This window comes from Oculina patagonica, chromosome 2 (genome assembly GCF_052425735.1).
Source record: "Oculina patagonica isolate OP01 chromosome 2, crgOcupat, whole genome shotgun sequence".
NCBI classification, from domain to species: domain Eukaryota; kingdom Metazoa; phylum Cnidaria; class Anthozoa; order Scleractinia; family Oculinidae; genus Oculina; species Oculina patagonica.
The window spans coordinates 40125872-40153300 of record NC_135759.1 but is presented as its reverse complement, the minus strand read 5'-3'; positions in this window follow the sequence as shown (position 1 = coordinate 40153300).

The window sequence follows — 27429 nt, the reverse complement described above, 5'->3', positions numbered from 1 at the left end:
AAATGCCGCCCTCGAATAAACGCCGCACATTAATCACGAAAAATTTAATAAATGCCGTGGCGTTTATTCAAATAAATACAGTATGGCAGATCCAGGATCAGTTGAGAATTTTAAACTTGATTCTGCATTCTGCATTCTGCCTGTCTTGAAGCTTGGATCATGGATCCTAAACAAAGTTTGGATCTAGCTGTTGGTGATTTGTCCATTTTTTCCCCAGATGGATTACGTAGTGCTGTAATGCGAACCTTCATATAAACAAGCAATGAGGGGAAACTTTTTGAAAAGTAAACACCATCAAAATAAATCTACAGTCTGTGACAGTGAAGCTATACCACAGAAAGTTTTTTTAGTAGGGCAGATCCAGATTTGAACAAAAATAGTGGCAGATTGACAGATTGGTGGATTTGTGTACCCCAATTCATCCCATCATAGTGGGGTCTTGGTGACTAATGCATACCTGCCAACTCTCCCCGTTTTCCCAGAAGTCTATGTTTTTAATCAAATCTCCAGTCTCCCGTACGGGTGATTTTTGGGGAGTATTCAGACATTGTTGAACATGACATTCTTACAAATATGCAAAGATTTCTATAAGTCCCCAGATTTTTGTTCTCTGGGGGTTGGCTGCAGGAATGCTTTTTTTTTTTTTTTTTTTTTGGGGGGGGGGGGTCATTGCCCATTACCTATTCCTATTTTTTTGTTTTCACATGACATCATCCAAATTCTTAAAATCCAAAATCTCAAGGCCCCTGAATTTTTTTTTTTTATTTCTTTGGCTGTTAGACTACCTAAATATATATCTTGTTGAAGTTTTTCAGCTCAATAGCAATCCTTCATCTAAGTAGACCATTTTGATTTTCGGAGTTTTCACATCACAGGACATCAAAGATGGCTGCCAAAAGGCTGTCACATATGCTTACCCGGTAATAAAATGACTCGTGATATAAAGCAATCTGAACAGTTGAGGTATTGCAAGAAAGGTTGTTTTTGTGAATGTTTTCTAGTTTATGAGGGTAAACTGATCTCCCTTTCTAGTAGAAGTGAATTCCAGACGTTTTCATTGGTTTTTGCCCGCCGTATTGGTGCCCTTCCATGGGGCACCAATATGGTGTTTCCATACTGAGCTCAAAAAAATTTGTCTGGAAAATTTTGGCCGATAACTTGAGTACGAAAAACCCACACAGAACTGAGACTCAAACAAGTAGATCATGTATTTACCTTCTTCAATGTTTGTCTGTCAATATTTGACTTCTTTTATATTCAATGATTTGGTCTTACTTGTTTTCTGGCATAAGAGTTAAAACCAGCTCTATGTGTGTGATCACCAGAGAGTGTGGTCAAACATAAAACATCTTTAACCTCTAAGAGTTCCAATTAGCACATTTTTTTTTTCAAATATTTGAAACCAATATTAATTGCCTTGGAAAGATCTATGATTTGAAAGCACAGAATAGTTTCTACCCAGTACACAATTTGATTCCCCACCCCTTTAACTCTTGAAACTTGGGTATTTATTTGTGTCTGGGAGTTTTGTTTTGGGGCCAGGAGTATGAGGAGTCAGGTAGGTGTTAAGCGAGCTTCATTCTTATTTTATCACTTTTATTTCAATTTTCTCCCAGTGTAGTGGCCTAATGTTGTGGTGAGGGGGATGCCGATGTGGGTTGGGGACAGGGGGAGGGGGGAGGAGGTCTGTACTTCCTGCTTCTCATACTTTTTACTCCTGCTTCCCGCCCCTTCCTTAGTGGTTCCTGCCTCTTTGTGCTTTTTTTATTGCATAATATAACAGAATGATGCAAAATTGTTCTCAATTTCTCATGGCTTCTGCTACCTTGGGAATCCTGCTTCCTGTCCTCTCTACTCCTGCCTCCCATACCCTGCCCACCCCAGCCCCCCTCCATACTCAACCTCAGGGTACTAACATTGTGGGGCTCCCATGTTAGTTAAAGTGTTAGGGGTGATTGTTGGAATTTTTAAAAGGACCATATTTTCACCTCTACGAAGAGATACCAGTTCTTCACTTTAACTGTGGAGGGGACAGGAGGGTGTGAACATCCCGCCGCCTGCCTCTTTCCGTAGCCATTCTCTCCTATTTGTTCCATATCTATTGCGAAATATAATGAAAGATTCCGAAATTTTTTTGTTTTCTCCTGGTTCCCGCCACCTTAAGAATCCCGCTTCCCGCCCCTTTTCTCCCGGGCTCCCACCCCCTGTCTGCGTCCACTTAACTAGTCTTTGTCACATATTTTTGCAGCTTAATTATTAATATCCCAAAGGTACCGGGATAGCTGTAACAGTAGTCATCTTAGATTTTAACACCATATGCAGTACCAAACCGCAAATTTCAGCATGTAAAAGGTACGCTATCTAACCCTAGTCACTTTTATATGGAAGTCCTCCTTCCCTGGGAAAACCAACCTGCAGTCTCATATTAGTATTTAGGGGGTATAGCAATGCTGCTTAACACATGCTTTGGAAACAGAGATAAGCCCTGGTGAAATGGACTCATCCCTTTGGGAGGGGAAGGGGACCTTTTGAGTCAGTTACAGTCAAGATAGATCGGATGAGATAGGATGGGACGGGATGGGATGGATTGGGATGGGATGGGATGGATTGGGATGGGATGAGATGGAATGGGGTGGGATGGGATGAGATGGAATGGGATGAGATGAGATGGGATAGGATGAGATGAATGAGGTGAGATGGGATGAGATTAGATTAGATGGGATGAGATGAGATAACTTTTATAAACACGGTAAATCCTTCAGCATATTAACAAGTGTTACCCTCTCTGAATAAAGTCCTTGAAATTATTATTGCTGTTGTTGTTGTTTGATCACATCAAACCCTCAATGAACCCTAGTATATTCTATTAAAGCTATGGCACTTTAGGTTGATTGCCCCTCGACATTATACGCCGAGAAACGATTAACAATTACTTTATCCAAAGTTGCATTGGGAAACGTGAGGGAAAGCAGGGTAACAAAACAAGAAAAAAAAACATGCCGGAAAGTTAAGAGCGGAGATCCTGTCGCCTTTTCCCCTGTCTCGATTGGTTCGCTTTAATTTGACTTGTGATACAGTGCGAATTAGTGTAGCATTAACCACGCCCTCGCAGCGTATTTCCTACACCCGGATAAGCAAACGCCTTCAAAATTAAGTGGTACATCAACTTTTCTTTACAAAGACTCCTTAGCGGAAATTTTCCGACATCAACTTATAGTTTGGCAACGTTTAGGTCGGTTTAACGCACTTATCAAGAAAGTCAAATCAAAAGGGCAGTAAAACCACTACTTTATTATTTGCAGGCTATAAAACCGTAGGAAACGTCGTCAAACTGTTAGATAACGTCGGAAAAATATTATTTCCTTTAAGGAGACGACGTAAATTAAAATTTTGAATATGTGAAGGTGAATGTTTCAGGGAAAAAAACTGTCAAATGTTGCTTGATAACGCGAACGAGAACATCGCCAGAACAATAAGTGTGCACGTGCGTTATAAATCTTGGTACATTTCTTGTGCAGTGAGTCCTATGCGAAGCACTTACTTTACTTTTGAATAGTTTCCAGTCATAAATACAGAACAAACACTGAGGAAAACCCAGAAACAGGATTCAAAACCCGAAATAGAGGTTGCCCAACGTGAAATGACCACTTTCCGCCTATTTTGGAGAAAGTTAACTGACGACGGTTAGTTAGTCTTTCTAGGCATTTTAAAGGTTTCTAAAAATGTTTACGAGCCTTGCTGTATCTGATTTTGGCGAGCCCGTAGGGCGAGTCAAAATACAAATGATGAGTAAAAAATTAACAGCGATACTACACACTAAAATGAATAATAAGAGATTTAATTTATTATTCAACGTTTCCTTTGCCCGAAATCCTGACATTCCACCTTTTTGTAATTTTTCGCGCGGTCAGGGGGAATAAAATGACTACAAGGAACCTGTAAAACCGGTATTGTGGAGTACAAGTATCGTGAGATATTTGTTCTCTTTTGCGCGTTATATTTGTGCTCCACGAAGCGGATCGGAGTGGGATGAGTATTTCTGGTTGTACGATGCTTTCCTTACGTACATACATGTAGTGCGAGATTCGTATAAAGTAAAATGTAACTTCATATCTTATTAGGGGCATTGTGCTTGGTATCGCCTTCGTCTTATATTAAAACGCAGTCTTCAATTGATTTTGATTGATCCCTGTGGGTTGCGACTAACTTTGTTTGCATGTTACTGGATTCAACTGAATAAAATCTAACCTGTTTTTCCGTGTTCACTGTGACCGCTTGGAGAGCGCACCTCAAGTTAACCCCCGCAAAAACCGCCCTTTTTGTGGGTAGCTGAAAGGAACCTCATCGCAAACTATCAGGTGGAAAGATTTACGATCTTAGTGCGGGCAATGGTTGTAATTACAACCAAAAAAGTGGTTTGAATTGCGTGGGGTTTTTTTCAGTTCCCGTCCAGTGGGCAAATGACCGACTTATAAACAGTTCCCCATAATATGAACAAGTTCAAAATTTAATATATTGTTATTTTTCTTTTTTATTCGTTCCAATACCAGGCAGGACATAGAATAGATCCAAACCAAAGTCACTGCCACCTTAACGTTTCGACTTATGGCGATATTTGAGGGTTGTACATGACCTATACATGACCGCTCAGTGCCTGAGCATGTTGTCAGCCTTAGATGAAGACACGAGAAGCAACGGCATTAGTCCCTAACCTCTCTCTTCCGCGCGCCCTATATAGGAGTCAGGGCGGGTGAAGGCTGGTTGAACCATAGTTAGTAGAAGATTCCCTTCTAACTATGGTTGAACCCAGGCGCGAAAGAGAGAGTTTAGAGAGTTCTTAAGAGAGTTCAGAATAACTTGCGTGCGCATGCTCAGGACGAACCAATCGGAAGCGAGGGGTGTGGCTTGGGACGCGCGCGCTAGGGAAAAAAATGCTCGCTCAAAGACGAATTCAACTACGCGACCAAGCGCGCGAATAAATGCAGGAAAAAAACTATGCTAAATTGCATCCAAAGCCAATTCAATAAACAGCTACAAAATACTATGAATAGTTGACGAATAGCGATTTGTGTCTTGGCCGTTAGCTTTTAGTAGAACCTGACTGGATAGGTTGGCTTTTTTAAAGTTATTCCGGTGATTTGCTTTAGTACTCGGTCGCGTATTTGAACTTGTCATCTGTGCGCGCGCGTTTTCAAAAGTGCTGCCAGGGGGGGGGGGGGGGGAATGGCGCATGCAAGTTATCCTGGACTCTCTCTTCTCGCGGGTAAGAAAAATTCCTAGTTGATGCGTGACACAAAATGACACTTTTGTGAACATTTTGTTAGTTTTTTGTTTCATAGTTCTCTCTTCTCGCGCCTTGGTTCGACCCCAAGGTTGAAGCCGGGGCGCGCGAAAGAGAGAGTTCAGGGACTGGACTAACCCGGCATAGACGCGACACAAAACTCGAAGACACAATGGTGAACCGCCTTCTTCTCCATCGAACTTTGTGTTGAAACAAAATAAGCAACACAATAACACAACACAAGATCAGAAGAGCGCACTTGGCTGGAAAACAGTTAGCAGAACAAAAAAGTTCAGTGGAAGCGCGACTTAATTTGCTCAGTGGGACGATATTAAACAAATGAATGCGTGCAGTATAATTTTCTGGAAGGACAACTTGATAATAGTTATAAGCATACTTGCTTCTCCTTTGACCATTTCTTTGAACGCGCTGGTGATTATAATAATAATATAATAAATAATTTACTTATATTGCTTACTTATATATATTCCGTGAAAGCTATACCTCGACTAAAAACCAACTCCAACATTGTGCTCGGCTGTTTAGCGGTCACTGATGGCAGGAGCTCGTGCGATCTATTTAAGGCCGTGTTCACACTTCGTGCCCGAGCACCGGCAAAAACTAGCGTCGTGTTCACACACAGAAAACCAAAGCATCCAACTGAGTATTATCAGAAACCCATAAGGGTTGAAACGTGTAACTCCCTATGATTCGCATTGTACAAAGCGTTTGCACATTCGTTTACACTAAGTACCATATTTGGAAAATCACGAGAAACATTTAACCAATCAAAATTAATATATTTGGATTAAATTCACAGCGCGCGCTAGCTCGACGCGCTTGGTGGCGTAATCTTGTTTTTGAACAAGCTTTGTTGAATAAAGTTAAATTTGGTAAAATTCTCCTGTTTCATCTTCTTGAAGTAGTCTGGAGAACTTCACTTCGATACACTTAATGTATTTCTTTAGTTTCTGTAAGAAATTTACGGCGTTTAGGTCGAAATGCAAGCAACTTACCGCAAAACCAAAAATTATGTTGCGTGTGTCATTACGTGTATAAAGCATTCGCGTACAAACTCTTCGTGTTTCCAAATATGGTACTTAGCTAATCTCGTACCCAGATGTCTACTTACCACGGTTGTACACTCTCCGAGGGTTGAGAAGATCTGGGTACGAGATAAGGTACTTAGCAAAATGATTATTCAAACGCTGTGCGCGCGCGTTACACGTTTCAACCCTTATGGGTTTCTGGTATTATTAAGTGCCCGAGTACAAGGTCGACCCTTGTACCTTGCCCGAATTATGGCGTGGGTACTTGAAAAAAATAGTATGTTCACATCAGTGCACAGAGAGAATCGTACTCTCACCGTGCCCAGGCCCCAAGTGTAAACACAGACATTTGGGATCCAAATTTGAGCTTTTCATAAAATCTTCATTGGATTATGATCATTATGCTAAAATTATCAGCAAGAAGAGATTACAACTACAAAGCTAGCAAGTGTTCTAGAATGTAAGATCAGCACGTGTTAGCACCTCTCGAGGATATTTGACACGTTTTCTTCAGTTGTTATCTATTCTTTTATTAAAAACTAATATTGTTAGATCATTGTTATTACTTGCTTGAACCAATTGTTCTTTTATTGAGTTTTTACCTTCAAAGCGGCAATTTTATCACTTAATTAATTACTTACTTAATTGCAGAAGCGATTGTCTTGACTAATTTGCGCCGGTTTTATTTTTCGATGTAGTAGGCCACAATTTTTTTTTGCAAATATCGTATATGGAGCGAACACCCTGATTCCGGTAAATTGCAGGGAAATTGACACTTACAGCCCGAGCTTGCAGCACTGCAAAATACACAAGCTCATAGGCAGCGCTCGTGTTGAGTCCAATTAAAACGGGATTATGGGTGACGGCCTGATTAGGTATTCCATCCACGTAGCGGTAATTTTTGACAAACCTGCCAGGCGCGCTACTTCATATCGAGGAGGGGGTGGAAGGAGGGGAGAGGTAAGAGAGTGCAAACTGGAGCAAACGAATAGCAGCTTTTTCATTCTTTGTACTTGTGTTGTACTTTCGTTTTGCGTTAGGGTACCTTTACACTTATTTATACTTTCTCTCTCGTTTGCATTGCACGTGTACGTGTCAACCGACCTTATGTTCCTTAACGGCGAGGGTTGAATAAAAAATATGTAGGGTCTTATCTGTATGGAGTTGGTGGACAAATCGTTACAAATAAGAAAGATTTTAGTGGGGTCAAAGTACACAGACAGCCCGCCAAGATTTTTTTTTCTGGGAGGTGTAGACCCAGGGGTGTAGGTGGATTTTTATTTGAGTCGTCTTTGTCAGCATTTCTCTTCCTGGCATATTTGACGTGTGAATGCGGCAGTTAGACAATTACATGATGCGCATTTTAAGGTCAGTGAATGTGCGATAATTTTATTTCATAAAATTTCTAACTAAAAGGTACTTCAAATTGACAATATTTCAATGCCTACGGAGACAAAGTATTTGTCGACTAATTATGAACTATTATGACTAATTATACTGTAAGTGAACTTATTTCTACCAAATAATCTTTTATCCAAAATAAACCTAGACAGATCTATAAGCAAAAACTATTCTTTCAAGAACAATCGTCTTTGATTTATAGTCTCATAACAGTTTCATTCAAACATGTTTTAACAGGTGTCATATGTATCGTGGTAACTGTTCGTCGTCTTTGAAGCAGTCGTGAATTATTCAGGTTTACAGCTGCGGTAACATCTGAATGCCTTCGAATGGTGCTCTGAGCTGTGAAGCCTTGAGATTTTGCGTAGAAATGGTTAGTGGTCATTTTGTTGGTTGGAAGTACTTCGGGGTAATCATCTTCATTCGTTGATGCGCCGTGTTCGCTTTGCTTGCCCTCCGTGCGTCGATGTAAAGTTATCTCTCTTCCTGCCTTGAATGTAAAGTGGCTCGTTAACTCTCCGCTGTTATTGCGCGGTAATGGCGAAGCTGGGAGGCTGTGTCTTTTACGTGTGACAGCAGGCAGCGGGCATGATAGCTGCGCTGTAGGTTTCTTCCGGACAAGACGAGGTCCTCTGAAGCAGACGATTCGCCTGCGTCGATTCACCAGGGCGCGGTCGATCTCTACCAGACACAGTTCTTTGTTGGAAAAACTGAACTTTGAATTGCTGTGGTAGGCTTTCCCGTCTTTTAATCAGTTCCTTCTTGAAGACTGTCCTGTTTTCTTGACAGCTGGTTCAGCGCCATTTTTTTCTCTTTATCGAGCTGTTTGAGGATAACTGACAAATCTTCCTCTTGCTTTGCGTTTCTCTCAACGGCTTTTTTCATGTCTGCTGTTGGATGAAGATAGCGTGCTAGTTGGTCCTTCATGGCGGCTTGAGCGTGCAAAGAGGCAAAACTGACACTGGTCGTACCTTGCAAAGTTGGAGCAAAATGAAGTACTAAATCTCTTTGTGCTAGCTTTTATACCGAACATAAAGTGCTTATACATTGTTCCTAAGTACAATAGCACAATTCTAATTATTTTGTAATCTGACTAATCCTGCGTATTATATCAACTTCTCTCTCTGTGGCAATGGTACTCTACAATACTCTTGTGCAAGATATTCTTGGGTTTACCGGAGTACTTGTACCGAAGTCGTGAAAGGATGATTATTTCTGTTACATTCTGTAATACCAACTTCAAAAGATATATAATTATCAACCCGGCTTAAACAATATATGATCAAGAGCTTTATAATTGCGTTAAAGTTTTGGAATTGGAAAATGAAATCATTCGACTTCACTCTATCGTGTGAATATTTATTTTTGTTCCTTTCGATTTTAGGGGTCATGAATGGTCCCTCAAAATTTTGCAGTGCTTGCAAAATTAGGCTTCTGCTCGGAATGCTCGCAAAATTTTAGTGGGTGCTCGTTTGCTCGTGCTCGCATATTTTTACAAGTGTTCGCATGCTCGGTGTTTAGTGGAGGTAGTTTTTTAAAAACTGCTTGTTGCACGCAAAACTAACCTTTGTCAATGCACGTGATCGCAAAGAAAAACGGTGGGCCCGCATGTTCGCAAAGACCATTCGATACCCCTGATTTTATGTCGCTTTCATATCACCTTGTCGCTTTCATATCACGTGGAGCTTTGCTTCACGTGATCAGAAGAGCACGTTCCTAAATTCATATTTTAATTGACCATCCATTCCATTATTTGGGTTAACGATTGCTCCATATTATTTTAAAGAACATTTCGCCCCCAAAACAAACTCTGGTATAGAAATAGATTAGGCAATGAAAACAGACCATTTCCTGGAATATAATTGACAAATCTCATGCGAGCACACCCATTTTGCTTTCTGCACGCGTCAACCGAACTTTGCAAGATTAGTCACGTTATTATTATTATTTACGTGATGTTATTTGAAGGCGGTAGTTATAGTTATTAAAGTCTTTATGAAGTATTACTTGTCGTTCATTACCATAGCCGTTGTTTAGAACAAATCGTATCCCTTGTTAATTAACAAAAACTAATATTATTAGCTTGTAATTATCGGCATTCCCTTTGTCGATTACAATAACCTTACAATTGGAAACTCTTGGGAATCAGATATTGTTCACGACATATAGCGTGTATAGAAATACCAGGACCGGGACTACTGAAAGGGGTGCCTTTTTCCAGTAACAGGTAAAGGAAAGGGGTGCCTTTTCTTTGAAAATGGTATATAAAAAGGTAAGAGGTTTCGGGGCGTATAAAACTTTTTTGAGTACCCCTCCCCCGGGACAACACTGGTCACATTCTTGACTTGAATAGTCAAATTCTAGATAACAGTTGTACACTGCATCATAAAACGTAGAACAGAACCCTGGTATAACGAAGCCCTGTCATAACAAACACATTTTAACAGTCCGTAGGCACTTCGAATTCGTTATACCGCGGTTGCACTAGAGTAACTGGCCGGGCTGAAGAGTATCGTTCGTTATATATCCGGGGATTTCGTTATAGAGGGGTTCTTAATGTTGGGTTCCACTATATGGCAGTCCCTGGGAACGACAGGATGCATGATAAATCGGAATGCAAATGAATTAGCTGTTGTGTTCAGAAACAAAGGATCAACAAGAAAGAAAGAAGAAAGAAAGAGAAAACGTTATTAATATACCGCTTAAGCCTGGTTTTCACTAGCGACGCAAGCACAAGCGCAAAGATAACAGCTCTTATATCTCCGTGAAAACGGCTTCGACTCAAGCAAAAGCACAAGCGCGTTGCATTTGGATGCTTGTGCTTGCGGCAAGCACAAGGATCAAAATTTGTCCTTTTTGCGTGATCGCGCTTGTGTTTGCGCTTGTGCTTGCGTTGCAGTGTCCAATGTACCGTTTTAATTTGCCTAACGTATTTCTTCTAGATCTTCGGTATAAAAAATGAATTATACCCTCTAAATAAAAGGAAGAAATAGTCATTTCGCGACAAATCCAATTTATTTAATATTTTTAACCGCTACCTAAAAGCAATTACAACAACTCGACTCGTACTGTACAATTAGTACAGTATAAATTATGACAATTCCAATTCCGTGAGCTAGCTAACGGCAGTAAACAAGAAAACTTCCCCGACAAACCAAGGCTATGATCAAATGAAAAGTATCGCAACAAACTCTATTCAGGAACACAAGTCCGCGATGGGTGTCATCAAATTGTGCAGAGTGATTCTTCTTCGAGGCAGGAGCCTTGAATTGTCTTTCTCGGTAGCAGGTGCAGCAGCGGTCGAATGCCTTCGGATAGTGTTTTGAGCTTTACATTCTTGTGATTTTGTGCAAGATGCATAAGCTGCAAGCTTTGGAGCTGGTGATCCTTTTAACTGATTTTTAGTCGCGGCGGCTTTATCCTTTACTCTTTGTTGTTCGTTTAAAGTTTTCTCAAATGCATCCACCGTGCGTCGAGGAGTGGTTATGTCGCTTCCTGTCTTAAAAAAGAAACGGCTTATCTCTTCGTCGTCTATCGGTTGTATTGGTGACGTCGGGAGGCTGTATCTTTTATTTATCACTGGAGGTAGCTGCACAATAGAAGAAGCCCGCCGGGTCTCGTCGAAAGAAGACGCTCTCCGAAGCCCCATTCTACGCCGACGGTTAGCTTCAAGGTTTAGGTCATCTCTGTCCAACATATGTGATTGTTCCAAAATCTGAGCTTTGGATTTGTTGCACTGGTTTTCATTTTTCATAATGATTTCTTTTTTGAATGCTTCCTGCCTTCTCTGAAGTTGATCTAGTGCCACCTTTTTCTCTTTGTCGAGCTGATCGAGAAGATGTGAAAGATCTGTATCCTTTCTCGCGTTTCTGTCGATGGCTTTTTTCATGTCAGCCGTGGGGAGGAGGAATCTTGGTAGTTTGTCTTTCATGGTGGTTGGGGAGTTTTGAGAGGCAGAAGTTGGTGTTGTTAATAGTCTGCCAACTCGAGATTAAGTGCAACTAGGTAGCGTTTTGTGCCCGCTTTTGTACTCAAAATAAACAAAAATGGATTTACAAAAACAATTGCACTATGAATAACACAATCATTACTTTGTACTTCGGGATTAAATATATCTCAACCAGTGAACTAACTACACTAATTTGTTAAGCTACGATCAGGAAATTGTGCACTTAAATTTCGATTAAAAATAACACATTTCCAATAACATTAAAAAGAAATATGCAAAATTGATTCACAACTCATTCTCAGTAAAGAATCGTTCAAATGATCAACGAAACCTCTGGCACTACTGTTTGCATTTCTATTATGTCGCAATCCTAATCCCCTTACGAACACGTTTAGTTTTAATTAACACGGGCGAACAAAAATTTTAGGCATTAATTTGCCAAAAGTTTTTCTAATTCATATTTCTTTCATCTCGAGATGTCCCATTATCGGATTAGCCGGTGACGTTTGAAGAGTTTGACAAGCGACACACCAACATTTAGCGCTAGTTAAAAAATCCACATTCAGTTAGCGCTACTTGAAAATCCAATTAAGGTGTTGGAATTAGTTGGAAATTCACGTAAAGTGCAGAAAATGGCCTGGCATTGCTTAAATGCACTGTACTAGTCAAAAACAGTGGTGTGGTCACGGACTGATTAGCCTCCCACGCAGTCGTTCTTAGGGGCGATCGTGTTTCACTCCTCCCCTTCGTGGGGAGGAGTGAACACGATCGCCCCTAAAACGACTGCGTGGGAGGCTACGGACTGATAGGAACGTAGTGGCCTAAAACTTGAAAACGTCGGGCTGATGTTTTCAAGTTCAAAAGTGTTAATTAAACAAAATCACATAAAAACCATTGATTGAGGTTCATTTACATCTTAGCTTGGAAAATAAATTGATGCCTTTCTTTTGTTGTTCAAAGGCTATTCTGTTAAATAGTAAGTGCACCTTATAACTCTAGTAGGCCACTGAGTTCACACAAAATCTTAAAAGATTTCTCATGACACTGTCCAGGGGGAGGAGTTGTTGGGAGGAGGGGGGTCGTAAAGGAAGAATCAGAGCCACCGTTACCTAGCCTGCGAGCAGGCTCACCTTGGGGCACGCACAACACGCACAAGAGCTACACGGGAGCGGCGAAGCCGCGACACGTGAGCGTCGTCAGCCGCTCGCCAGTCGCGCGTGCCCCAAGGTATATTCGCGCGTGCCCCTAGGTGAGCCTGCTCGCAGGCTACCGTTACCTTAATCAAGTGGAACGGGAAATGACCTGGTAGGTACGTGGTGTATGAGGACATGTAGTGTACGAGGACATTGTTATATTTTCCTTATTTTAATTAATGTATTTTCTGTGAATAGTGTGTAATACTGTTTAATTTTTTTAAATAGTGTGAAATAATAAAAATTTGAAAAAATCTCGACATAAAGTGTACCGATACACAACATACCTACCAATGAGAGTTTTCTGACCGCTGCTCAAAGGGAACGTGGGCTCCAGAAAAGCGATTTTGAAGGTTGTGTCTTGAATCGATACTTCAAACTTGGTTTTGTATACACAGAAAGATTGCTTTTTGAACATCGTTAAAACAAAATAAGGAACAAATCAACAGCAAGAAAGGCAATAAAACCATAAGAATTCGAAGCATACGTGTAGCTGGCGCTAAGCGTTTTCCATCCGATTGGTTCAGGACATTTCGTACATTTGCTTGTAAAAATGATTGAATGTTATCAGTTAGCAATGTTCCAGTTTTAAAATATTTGCTTTCATTCTGGTAGTTGTTTTATTTGTTCTTGTTTAAATGGTTCTTGGGAAGAAGCTGTTATTGACCAAAATGAGATGATCTGAGATCATAGTTTGTGATAACGACAATGATAGTCTAGAGGTATTCTTGAGATATTCAGTGAAAAGTGCATAAATTGTCCAAGTAGGTGGTACAGATCATCGTAAATCGGCAAATTTACTACCTAATTTGATATTCCAGCTAGTTTAAAAGAACAACGGCGCTAACTGATTGCACTCCAGAATATAGTTTGAAGACTTTTCTTTCAATACCGAGATCTCCGATGAAAGCGAGTTTAGGAAATATGTTTTTCGGCTACATTCCAGAGGCGGTACCCGATTATGCGATGTCGAAGTTGCACGCCTTGTGTAAATATTTGTATTATGTACACGTTTCGAAAACTTTAACTCTTAAAACTGCTTACATACGCTTCAAATCGCCAAGAAAACGGCAAAAAACAAACATAAACAATGCGAAAATATTTCTTCCTCATTTTTTTTAATTTTAAAGAAAGCTTTAATATTTACAATAGCAATTAGTGAAGAAATTTGAATTGACATATGGGCATGCTGTGACCTCACTCGACCTCACAAACACAGGAAGGTTAGTCTGTGGGCAAACATCCTCTCGCCAGTCCTCACACACGGTCAACACATCTCAGTACTAATTGTTCGGGCAACAAATTGTCTTCGAGCAATGCCGTCGAAAGGTTCGTTTGTCGGTCGGGCGATTCAATCGACCTGAGTCATGTTCGAAGCTGAAGTTTGCGCAAGTTTCACTGTGGCCTTCGTAATTCAGTGTTTATTCTTATCGCGCCGTTGTTTTCTTACGCTTACCTTCACGCCTTTGACAATGATAGAAGAACAAAAGAAATAGCAAACTTCGGCGTGAAAAGAAATCATGATACAACAGCCAACAGCTTCTGTGAATGCAAAACCGGCATTAGACACAACTCAAATTCCTGTTGCATTTAATGAATTTGTTTAGTATCTAAGTTCGTCTCAATATTTATTTTTTTCCCGCAGTACTAGTCAGGCTATTCGAACCTCCGCTTACCGTCACAAAAAAAGATTAGGGCACAAAATAACGGATAAATTAAACCCGATAACATAAATATTTACAAACATTGATATTGTTCTTTAAATATTCAACAAATTAAACAAAGGGACTCTTTGCTTTACATGTAGCAGGCGTTTTCAGAGTGCTTCTCATTCATGGGTTTATAGTCGTCTTCCTAAAAATCTTCGTATGTCTTCTGCCCTTTTTCTCCTTTCGCTCAGTATGAATACGTTCTGAAGACTGTCCGCGATCTGTTAGCTATTCAAACAGACGCAACTAGCCCCATAATTTGAAGTTTTGCGCACAAAAGAACTTTATAATTGGGAAATTTGGTTAACGAAGTAAACGTTGCCTTTCTTTCGATGACAATGCACATTTTCTGTGCGGTAATTACTCCTTTGCCACATTTGAATCTAAAAGTTAAAGAAAGAGCTCGAATAACTCTGTGAAAGTGAGTTTACTACGGTTAAGTGAGTACTAAATGATCATAAATTGCTCTTTTATAATGAAAAGCTTATTGAACAACAGAAGTTTAGAATAAAACGGACTTTTGGAAGTATAAGCGCTTCTTCGGCCAATCTTTGTGTTTGCCGCATTCAATGACCAGTACTTGAAAAATTAGCACCTCCAAGGTGGTCAAACGTGCCGATGACGCAAAAGTCATCGACTATCAGTCATAGTTCTGTAAGTCAAGCGGAGTAACTCGCAAGATCTTCAATCACCCTATCAGAGAGAAGAGCTATGCCGCCAGCCGACAAAAAAGCACTGCTTCCCAACCTTAAACTCAGTCAGAACATAAGGAAAGCAATAGAAAAGAACATTGGATGCGAAGAGGACTTAATAAGAACGCTGCAAGATGTGAATATTAAGAAGCAAGCTGCGTTCAATGAAATGACTTTGAAGAAGGATGCTTTCTTAAGGCAGCATAGACGAAGGCGCGAGAGTTTACCAGACGTACTATTGTCAAGAAATAGTACGAATCAACCTTTGGTGTTCGCAAGACGGGCGAGGGACGATTTAAGTACTGATTTAGAGTGTTCAACAAAAGCGCAGTTGTTTCCCTCATGTGACAAGACGACAGCCCAAAGAATAGGAAAATTACCAAGTTTGCCGCGGATTACAACTGAAAGTGGCGAAAGTGACAAAGATTCTTGCACGGTGTCTGACAGCCAAGGTGCTGCCGAGATAAAGAGCAAAAAGAAGCAGTTAAGCGAGCCTAACTCCGTACATCTTATTGATGAAAGGAAGAACGCGAGTGAGAAAGCTCTGGGAGTACAATCTTGGCCACCTAGCCCAAGCGCTCACTTTGGAAAATCGATTTTAAGCCGAAGGAAGTCCGTAGCTGATGCTGGGCAAGCAAACAGCGGGGAGCTCACAGGACAACCAAAATGGCTAAGACGCCAAACGCTTCACCACATTTTTCACAGCACAACCACTCCACGAGCCCCGAGTGAAAATCAAGCAAACGGCACCAGTGGTTCCGATCCTTCTTTGATAGAAACAAGCATACACGTTTCTCTTGGAGACCCGTCTCTATCCAGATATAGAAAGGTTCTCAATAGAAGGAGATCGTTGCAAGCTGGAACCTTAAATCCACCTTTTTGCCCCGTCGAAAGGTTCGGAGCGAATCGCGGAGGCGAACGGAACTCAAAGAGTTTGGAGGAATGCCACGTGCTTCCCTCTACGAACAAACCCCGGCGTTTTGGACGAGTTTCGTTTCAAGATTTCTGCACAGAAATCTAATCAGCTTTTGTTTTAATTACCACCAAAATACATTTAGTAAGAATCAATATTAATGTAGAAATCGATACGACCTCAGTTAATTCTTAATCACATCATCAAACTGCTTAGAAGCTATTGAAATATCAGAAGGCAGTGTTGCCAAATATTATATTAGTTAGTCAATTTTGTATTGTTATCGGACAAGAGAGGTAAAATGAACGACATCAAGAGATATGCTTTTGGTTGTTTGCAGAGGGAATATGTTCTCCGAACCGTATTTCAGTGTGATGAAACAACGACTCAAAAAGGCGTTTTCTGACGTTTTTCGCAGTATGAGTAATGTCGAATTACGTATGAGAGTATATGCCGTTGGAATTATTATATTATTATAATATAATCATTACTTTTGTGAAATATTCCCACATTGCTAACAAGGAGCAACAACAAACTGGTTAATAAAATATCCATTACAAAGATAATTGTCAGTCATTGATTGCAATGGTAAGTAGCCAATCATAGCTTAGAAAAGAATTCTTCTGCCGTATGATTGACAGTACAAAAGAAATCGCTACTGCATCCTCATTACAAGGACGTCAATGAAAATTTAAGCTATATGTACTGCATAATTGCAAAATCCTATCTCAGTGGTCGTTTTCACACTAGAGACGGACAAATCGTCCGAGGCGGACGAATCGTCTTAGTGTGAAAATGGGACGGACACGATTTTGGACGTACAAGTCGCCTGAATTTGTCCGTCGATTTGGCCGTCTGGGACGACGTTTTTTTGAAGACGACTTGGTCGTCTGGACGGACAAGTCGTCTAAAAGCCGTCTTAAATTCACACAAGACGAACAAATCGCCAGTCGACTTGTCCGTCTTCTAGTGTGAAAACGGCCAATCTGTTGTTTCACAAACCCTTTAGCCTCAAATTTATTGTTCACCATAAAATATCCTATGCACGCGGCACGTGCCTACATCGAGGCACTGGTCCTGTGCAATCGGGCCTGTAACACGTGACTCCAAAACCAACGCACGTGTACTTGCCGCTACGTGCATGGAATACGTAATCAGGCCGTCACTGTTAAAATTTAATAATGACAGTGTATAAATTGGATCATAATTAACTAGAGAAGGATATAACAAGAGCTGTATACCGAAGATTCATATGCATATAGCCGCCAAAGTTAAACTCTTCCCTTCCCTAGTGTCGAATACCGGCTTACTAAAACTATCAAGAGATATAAAATTGCGCGTATCACTCACAGAGAGCTACAGAGCAACGAATATAACTTACAGTAATTATCTGGCAAGTAATATAAAGTTATTAAGCACTTAATCACAATGCGTTAATAAAGTCAGATGAGTACATTACAATTAGTGACAAAAGTGGTTCTAATGAAAGTACGCTAGGTGTCAAATGCGTCTCGATTGCTTTTAACACTTCATAGCTTAGAAGTTCCTTCTTTTCCAGTTAAAATAACTCAATGCAGTGATAAAACATTTCCGCGGGGCAACTATCAGCCGATAGTTCCTCGACAGAAACACTCTATTGTTAAAATAGTGCCCGCCGAAGAGAAATGCCCGGATCGATAGTACCCGCCCGTGACATTTTTTTTGTAAACAAGCGTGCCTGCAGACAAAAAAACCCAACCAAATTCACTGCATTTAGTGGGTTTCTTGTCTGGTTTTGTTTCGTTTATCAAATTTCGGCTTTCAATTGAGTTTTTTATCCTGAAAAGTAAAAATAATTCACGATGCTCGTTTTTGTATGCGCGCGAGGAAGAAAATTTAGTGGTGAACAATAAAGACAACGGAGTGTTTCTGTCTCGGAACTATCGGTCTGATAGTTGCCCCTTGGAAATTTGATGTTCTTAAAACTAAAAAACATCAAATTTCCAAGGGGCAACTATCAGACCGATAGTTCCGAGACAGAAACACTCTTCTGCCTTTATTGTTCACCACTAAATTTTCTTCCGCGCGCACATACAAAACAAGCATCGTGAATTATTTTTACTTTTCAGGATAAAAAACTCAATTGAAAGCCGAAATTTAACAAACGAAACAAAACCAGACAAGAAACCCACTAAATGCGGTGAATTTGGTTGGGTTTTTTTGCCTGCAGGCACGCTTGTTTACAAAAAAAGTCACGGGCGGGCACTATCGATCCGGGCATTTTTCTTCGGCGGGCACTATGGGCTGATAGTGCCCTCCGGCGGACGAACACTATCGCGTCACGTGATCAATTTAAACCAATCAGAATCGGAGAAAATTTAGTGGTGAACTATAAGGGCTGATAGTATCCTCCGCGGATGAACACTATCGCGTCAGGTGATCAAGTTTAACTAATCAGAATCGGAGAAAATTAAGTGGTGAACTATAATCTAGAATAGGCCCCGATCGATTTATAGTCTTCTTATTGTTGACCTTCATGTCTTAGTAGATCAGTAGTTATTCGTGCACCCGTGTTCTTGCATCAGTCACGTAGATAATTATTCGTGCATCAGTTACGCTATACGTGGTTATCACTGTCACGCCATTGTCACGCCGCGAAAAAATAAATCCAAAACTATTGATTCCAAAAAATCAAGAATATTACAGGTTGTAGAAAAAACTACTATATAAACTACTTGTCCAAGTCTCAGGTCTGTACGGTATTTCGTACTCGAGTCATCCATCAAAATGTTTCACGCAAATTTAGAGAGCACATGTACAGTATGGAAACGCCATGTTGAAGCCCAACTGCTTGAGCTCCAACATGGCTGCCGGAAATCATTAAAACATCTGGCATTCACTTATGCTACAAAAACCGGTCAGATCACCATCATGAACAAGTAAACATTCAGATAAACACTTCTCGCAAAATCTCAACTGTTGAGATTTTTAAAAATCACAAGATGAAGCATTTTTTTAAGCATACGTGACAGCCTTCAAGCGGCCATCTTTGATCTCGTGTGGCAAACTCTGAAATTCAAAATGCTCTATCTTAAAGACGTCAACAAGATATGTATTAAGGACGTCTAATAGCCAATGAAGGATAAAAACTCAGGGGCCTTGCGATTCTGGATTTTAGAACTTTGATGACGCCACGTGAAAACCAAGAATAAAATGTCATTTGAACAGTCGAGTTTCTTCAACTTTATATATATATTTTTACTATTCTGTTGTTTTGCTTCCTTCATATGTTTTCGGCTTAAACCCGAATAACCCACTGGAATGCAAAAAATGTTTTATTATTAAAATAATATACAGTTACCCTAGATTTCATTTTTATTCAACAGCAGCTAATACAATCCCGCCTCCACCCCCAAAACGGAAGCATGTTACGAGAAAGTCTGTTTTTCTATAGCTTGAAGTTTCAGTCGTTTGCTCATCCTAACTCCCTGAAACGGGAAGCCAGGGCGTGGTGATGGCCTACCCTCTAGACTTCAGGCTCACGTTTGGGTACGCACGCACGAATTGCAAAACGCTGACTCGTTCTCACGGCTTCGCTGCTCGCGCGTGTAGTCTGAAACGTAAGCCTTCTCGCTGGCTACCAGACAAAAAATATACGTACATGAATAGAATACGTAATCAGGACCCCGTAAGGCCGTTGTCTGGACATACATTGTTCAGAATCATAGATTGTGAACGCAAAACACTTCACAAGCTGGACACCGCGCGGTTACCTCAACTGCGCGGAATACCCTGTTATTTAACATTTCTGAAATTAACATTTTCAGAAAGGTTCCAACCAACTCGGGATATGAAGAAAGCAATCCAGAGAAACGCACAAGAAGAAGAACAGTTAAAATCATGGTGCGACAGCTAGACAAAGAGAAACGGGCAGCTTTTGATCAACTATTGGAGAAGAGAGAAGCATTTGTCAGAGAAACGGTAAAGAGACGACTTAGTTTGCCAGTTATCGAAAAAACGCACAACAAGGAGATATCAGCGGGTAACAGGCGTAAAGCTTCCTTAGTTGACGAGGGCAAGAATACTTCCTTTCCATTTAATTGGCCTAGGAAACTTATTGTCCATCCGAATAAAGTTCAGAATTCAAACATCCAACAGCAGAAACAAACAGATGGATCATTGCTTAGCCTTGAAACAAGAAGGGATTCAATCATCTGCGTGGATACTGTAAAACAACAAAATACAAACAATGAAGCGTTATACATATTTTTAGTATTATCTTGTTTATTGATAGCGGTAACTTGTTTTGGTGCCGGGGATTTTTGTTGTCGAGATATGGTTTATTGTTTTGGGATATTATCTTTAAGATTTTAAGGATTTATTGTTGGAAAAGAAAACGTTGGTATCCTAATACTTAATTTATTTAGCGCGCGTGGCCACCTTTAATGGTTTAGCCACCTGTTGTGTTTAGTGCGATAGTGATCTTGATGTGAAGTGAACCTCTGTAAAGATTCTTAGTTTCTAATGGATATTTGTTGTAAATTAGATTTTCAGTAGAGATTATAGTTAATTAACTGATGACCAGAACCAATGCGGGATGTCAGTTGCCACTCGCTAATATTTCGGACGCTTGTTAGTTTTTAGTTTTTCACCTGTGGTTTTAGTCGCCTACGCACTTCGCTTCAGTAAACAGGGCTATGATCTCATTGTTTTTGTTCAGAACTTGGTACGCTTCTCTTGGTTTCGGCCTAGCCCAAATTTGCCTTCTCTTCAAGTTCATTAGCTATTCGCCGTTATAACCAACCCGATAACTTAAAACTTGTTTAATTATTACTTAAGTTTTTCTGAGGTAGCCACCGCTACCCTCCATTGGTTCTGAGCCTGGAATTTCCATCCTGGATATGCTAGCTTAACTAAAATTAGCGTTGATGCAAGTTCTGAGATAATTCCTTGTAAAATAACTAATAAATAGAGTTGAGTAATTGTAAACCGTTAGAAAACTGTAAGCCAGAGACGAGTACACTTGTGAAGAACATTTAAAAAAGACAGTACCAGGCAAGTATGTCGTAGCTCGTGGTTTTTAGCTGAATGTTAGGCTAGGTGGAGCTAATTCCCCTACAAAACCTAGTTTGACAATACGACTTTCACAAGTCAAAACAGTGACATATGCAGACTCCAAGCTTGAAGAACGAAAAAGGAAAATGAAAATTTACAAACTCAACAGCGAAGCTTCAAGCTTAGAAGTCTTTTTATCGCTGAAGCACCATCTTTTTCAATAAAAGAATTCTGAAGCGCAGAGCAACACTTCCTAATCTGTAAACAGCTTTCAACTTTGCATCCTAACGAAAAAATTAAGACTTAAACCGAGAATTAATTGGTTAGAAAATGAAATGAAATTCCAGCCTCAAGTTTCCATGCGCGTTTGTTATTAAGTAATATTATGTGATAACAAAACTGATATCGATGCTACATTGTTGTTTGGGATCTTACATCTGAGGTTACACATAAAATATGACGAAAGAGGGATTTGTACAGCCACAAAGATGCATGCTAATTTTCATTCAACTCTAAGATGAAATGCTAGATTAGGGGACGAGAAGCTTTAACTGATTAGTTGCGTGGCATTTACATTTCTATAGCCTGGTAGCAAGACTTGAGCTCGCAGTGTGAAACAAGTCCTAAAACACATAAATCGAGCCAAATAACACGTCATCCACATGTCTTTCGTCAATTTTGCTTCACTACCGTAAATTGACTTATGAGTACGTTATTATCTTCGGTTTTCACGAGCGTGTGCAGCCGGAATCATGAATAAACGTCTTTAAAATAAGCAAATCAGCCATCTTAAGTACTAGTCCTAGTCTGACAAGACCTCACAACTTACGGATCATGGCTAGATTTATTTGAGGCGTTTTCACGTGTCACGCACTAATTCTTTGCGCAGATCACGCGTCACGCATGAACCCTTGCCAACCCGTTTTCAGGTTGCCCTAGACCCTACGGACCGGTTATTTAAACGAAGTTTACCGCGGCTGTCATCGTCTCGTGCCTGCGTCATTCCCCGTGTGTTGACTTCGCCGGTGGTGCTTCTCCTCGCTTCTCTGTCGCTCCTCCTCGCTGCCGGTCCCGGCCATCAGGTCGCTCGGGTCTCGACCCTCCTCGCGCACAGCCGGGCCTGTGGTCATCGCTCGACCAGTCAGGCGGCCTACGTCCACCGGTACCCTTCCCGGGGGCTCGGCTCCCCGGGGACGCGGGGAAGGGGGGGCACGCATGGGGCAGAGCACCGAAAAGCGTCCGTTCTGTCTCAGTCTGGTGGGGACATGGGTGAGGACATTGGAGGTAGGGGGGGTAGAGCTGGAGCCTCCCGTATACTTTTGAGTGCCCCCCCAGGGGTACCCATTTATAGTGGCGAGATTTCATATTTACTATATCGTGTGAACAATAGTGATTGCCCATTCTTTGAAAAAGTAGAGTTACAAGAATACGTTGTGAGTACAGGTTTTCTTTGAAAGAAACTGCTAAAACATTTGAACAAAGAAATCAGAGCTTGTAATGATGTGTTGAAATTAAACAGCTTTCTTACATAATCAGAACCTAAATGAAGATGAAAACAATATTTTGTTTTTGTATAAAAGGCTTACAAACAATGCGAGTAATCCGCTAGAGAGATTACCTTTTGAAAGGAATCGAGAACATAGGTAAAATATAATTAGATTAATTTGAATGCTTAGCTGAATCCCAGAAATTGATTGGCTGTAAAAATAGACCAGGCAGCGATCGAGGTGACAAAAAGGTACACTCGTTAACGAAACTTAAAGGCAGCTATGGCGGAAGACCTGGAGAAACAAACTGACTTTCTCAAATTTAGCCGTAATATGAAGAAAGCAACGATGCGAAATACGGTCCAGGGTGACAGCTTGAAGAAAGATTTGAAATGCATCCAGCGCGAAAGAAAGAGACTTATGCACTCGTGGGAACAGAGAAAACAGGCGTTTGTGCAGCAGAAATGCGGCAAACGGCCTGTAATTCGGTGGAGCGGTGAGAATATTGACAAAGAAGACACAATGGAACAGCTTTCTGAGCAAAAAACAAGCAGCGGACGATACAGCACAACAGACAAAATTAAAAGTGCTCATGAACGAAGCGAGTTATCTTCTCTGAAGTTCTATGACTCCAGTCATGAAAACAAAGAACTTTACACTATGCTTGGAGACAACAAAACAAACATGTCATGTATGCCAAAGCTTACAGTCAAGGATTTATCAAGGATCTTGTGTCCTGAGAAAAGATTTCCAGTCGCTAGTTTAAACGAAACCAAGGAGATGCACTGCCACACAGGTTCGCCAAGTACGCCAAACCGACTACATCACCGATTCAGCAGCTTATATATAAAGAAAGACGCCCCCGAAGGAAATGATTCTTCGGGTCTTACAAGTTCTTCGCGCACGCCAGTGCAAATGCGTTCTAACTATAGATCGCTTTCTTTGAACGCAAGTGAATTGAACGAAGCACGAAAAACCAAGATGATGCCTATTTCACCTATCAGTCAGCAACGCAAACGGGCAATAACCTGGTCACCAAGGCAAACTTATTTGACTGTAGCATCGGACCGAGACAATAGCGCATCAAAGAACCGGCAACAGGTATGTAAAAGCAACGTTCTGTTCACGCTCTAATATTTTCCAGGGTCGTCCAGGTTTTTTAGGTTTTCAGTATACAGGGGGATTTTAAATAGGGTATTTACTAGTATTTTATATAACGCCAGAATTGGGCCTTTTATGGGTATAAAGTATACTGTGTTTTTCCAAAGTTTGGCATTTTGCACGAGTTTGAAGGTAAATCGGGTACATGTTTTTCAGGTATATCTGATTGGTATACCACTTACGCCCCTGGTCGACCCTGATTTTTAGTAAATGCTACTGGCCATCGCTCAGGGGGCGTTCATTTTGCTACAATGATTAATTATCTGTAAACTAACAAAATCTGCGGATCGTAATCCACTTTAGTTAGTTGAGGTATTTTCTCGATTAAAAGATGGAGGCGTGCATTGAAAACCGAGCATTTATTAGTGAAACTGAGATAGAGTATATTTTTTAAAGATGTTTAAAGGCCACTCCTTTTGTCCCTTTAATAAAAAAATGCGTTTGGCTTTTGCATATTAAAATCCACATAATTCATGATCACTTAATAAAAGCAATTAACCAAAAGAACCAACAAAACAAGAACCAAACATATACCCTCAACTTCATCTTTTAGCAATAGATAATAAATTTAAGGTTATTCACGTAAAATACAACTGCTCATAGATTTCCAACCAAACTTTGCCGGCTGGTTGGTTGTTTACCTTGAGGGAACTTAAATTTTGAAATAAAAAAGTGGATTCGCCGTATTCATTTAGGAGCAGGAAGACCTTGTATATACCACGTAATTCCTTAATAATTCCTTTGCGCGTACCAAAGCACACGTTTACGGTGATAATGTATTCAGTATTCTGCCAGAGAAATTGATCTGTATTCATTTTATAGAAAGAATTTCCCTACTCGAACTAAGAGAAAAAAAAAATGATAGGTCACCATACTCGTTTACGAGAAAACGATGATTTATCTCTCTCGCGAGCTAAGCCGTTAAGAAAAAAAGCGGCCATTTTGTTTGCCGTGAGCGCGCTTATTAAGCGTCAAGTTTACGCAGGCGATTTTTGTCGCAGCAACTCGAGGCAATTTCCTTATCTGCGCTTCGAAGTGGTATCAAGTCGCCGCGATATCGCGGCGACTTCATGTAACTTCGGCGCGATATTCGCGGGGCATAAAATCGCCATGAAAGATTCGCCGCGAGTTTGCAACGTGATAACTAGCTGCGATAAAATCGCCGCGATAATTAACGCGGGAGTTTCAAACCTGTTCGAAACTTGATGCAAAGAGACGACAAAAATCTGCATTGAGTTGCGCGACAAAAATCGCCTGTGTAAACGGGCCTTAAGTTTGCGCAATGCACTGCTAGGGAATTCATCCACCTGAACTGGGCTTTCTGGTGGTAGTTTTCTTTAGTGAATTTTGTATGCCTAAGAGGGATCAAGAGTCGTATTTTAGGCCATACCTTTAAATCATGTGGTACCTCGGATAAACCCAGATAACTTAAAGAGGTCACCGTTTATCTGGGACCCTCTTTTAATCGAGAAATGAAAAAAGATTAAAACACATTAGATTGACTTTACTATTTGCTATATTTTGTTTCAGCAGGCAAACCACAAGATGGCATTTGAAAGACATTTATCTTGCACACAATCAAGAGAACTGCGCAGTCCGTCTCAGCAATCAACACATGCTTTGTCAGTAAAGAACCTTTACTTTCCTCATAATTAGCTCTGTGAACGGGGACATGCCTTCACTTTAGAATGTCACTGGAACTTTCTGTGTTACGGAGACCAACTTGTTTAGTTTATAGCAAGACTTTGAGACGTCTTTTTTTTTTCGAGAACGCAAGAGGTGCGTTGAAGCTTTGGGCGCTAGATGGCAAAGCAACGATGGCTACGATTGGGAGATATCATGAATTTTTCTCTTAGTGTGAATTTTTCGCTACAGTACAATTGCCACAAATCACTGTATTCGAAACTCGTTTAATCTAAAGGCATGAAACATTAAAAATGTTACCGAAAACCATAGTTATGCGAAAACTGAAGTCAAATTCACGCAAGTTCTAGATAAAGTTAATCTTATTTTGATCAAACGGGCCATTAAAGATAAGTCGAGCACTTACATTTCTCTTGTATAAATCGAATAAACCGACTTTCAGGGATGAGAAATAACTTCACGTCATCAAAAGCAAGCCAATGTTTTCACACACTTGACCTTCCTTGTTCCAAAGTAAACAAGTTTGGCTATTCGAAAGACGATTACCGCTAATCTAGGGTTTTCAGAGCGATTACACTTGGGCGTCGAAAGTAATTCGCAATTGTTTTGGTACTTTGATTCCTGCTCCTGCTCAGTCTGCTCCTGCTTGTGCTATAACTCATACTCCTGCTTCCTTTCCCGGCCACTCCTGCTTTTGCTCCTGTCCCTGCTCCTGCTTCGGCCGCTCTTGTTGCTTCCCCTGCTTCTGTTCCTGTCTCTGCTCCTGCTTTTGCTACTGTTCCTACCCCTGCCTCTGCCTGCTTGAAAGTGGAACGACATCGACTTGACTTGCAGATAGTAGATAATCGGGTTCACAGTGCTTGAGATGTAAATACTACACCAGGTGATGAATCCAAACCAGAAGTCAGCCTTGTTTTAAAGAGTAAATTAGTTCTGTCGAGGAACTATCGGCTGATAGTTGGCCCCGCGAAATTTTATGTACTTAAACACATTTGCTAGTTTTAAGAACGTCAAATTTCTAATCTATCAGACCGATAGTTCCGAGACAAAATCACTTTGACGTCATTATTGTACTTCTTAATTCCCTTTTACGCGCCCATTCAAACACCGTGCATCTAATAAAATTATTTTTTAACCTTTTTAGATGAAAGACTTGAAAGACGAAATGTAACAAAAGAAACACGGGTCAACACGGGTCTTGATGATCGGTGGTAAATCGTTGACGACCGCTTCGGTTCGGCTGTATTCAGTGGACATGCATGGATGAGCCCGATGCAGACCTTATCTATTAGTGATGTTGATTTTGATCAGTGTTACGAAAAGTTGTTTGTATGCAATGAAAAACGTCAAAAAAGCTATCAGATTATCGAGAAGGCAGAAACAAATGTTTTTTTTTTAAAAAAATCATAGCTCTTTAGCATTTTTCACAACCGCGTTGTTACGAAAATAATTTTGAGATAATTACAGTATTTATTTTGTATCCTTCTTTGGCTGCCATAGAATTGCACAATCAGTATTAAAAGTAGATTCTACCATTGATATTATTCCTTTTCACGTAAAATCATTTCTAAATTACTATCATGTCTGAAAATTGAAAAATTCGATGTAAATATCGTTTTCTTGACAGTTAAGAAACACTTTCATTCGGGACATCGCAAAGTTCGAAATGCTTGATCTTCTGAACGATGCTAAAATTTGCATAGGGGTTCTGTTCTTTATGTCTAATACGTGTAAAGAATAGCATTGTAGGATTATCAGTTCAGATTATAGAACTTTATGATGTCAGATGCAAACCAACAATATATTGAAAAAGAAAACAGTTGACAACTTGACACCCAAAAATGATCGAAGTATTATATCCTTCTACAATATACTCAATGCATTGCCATGGTAACAGTAGCAAACAGATGTGCGAC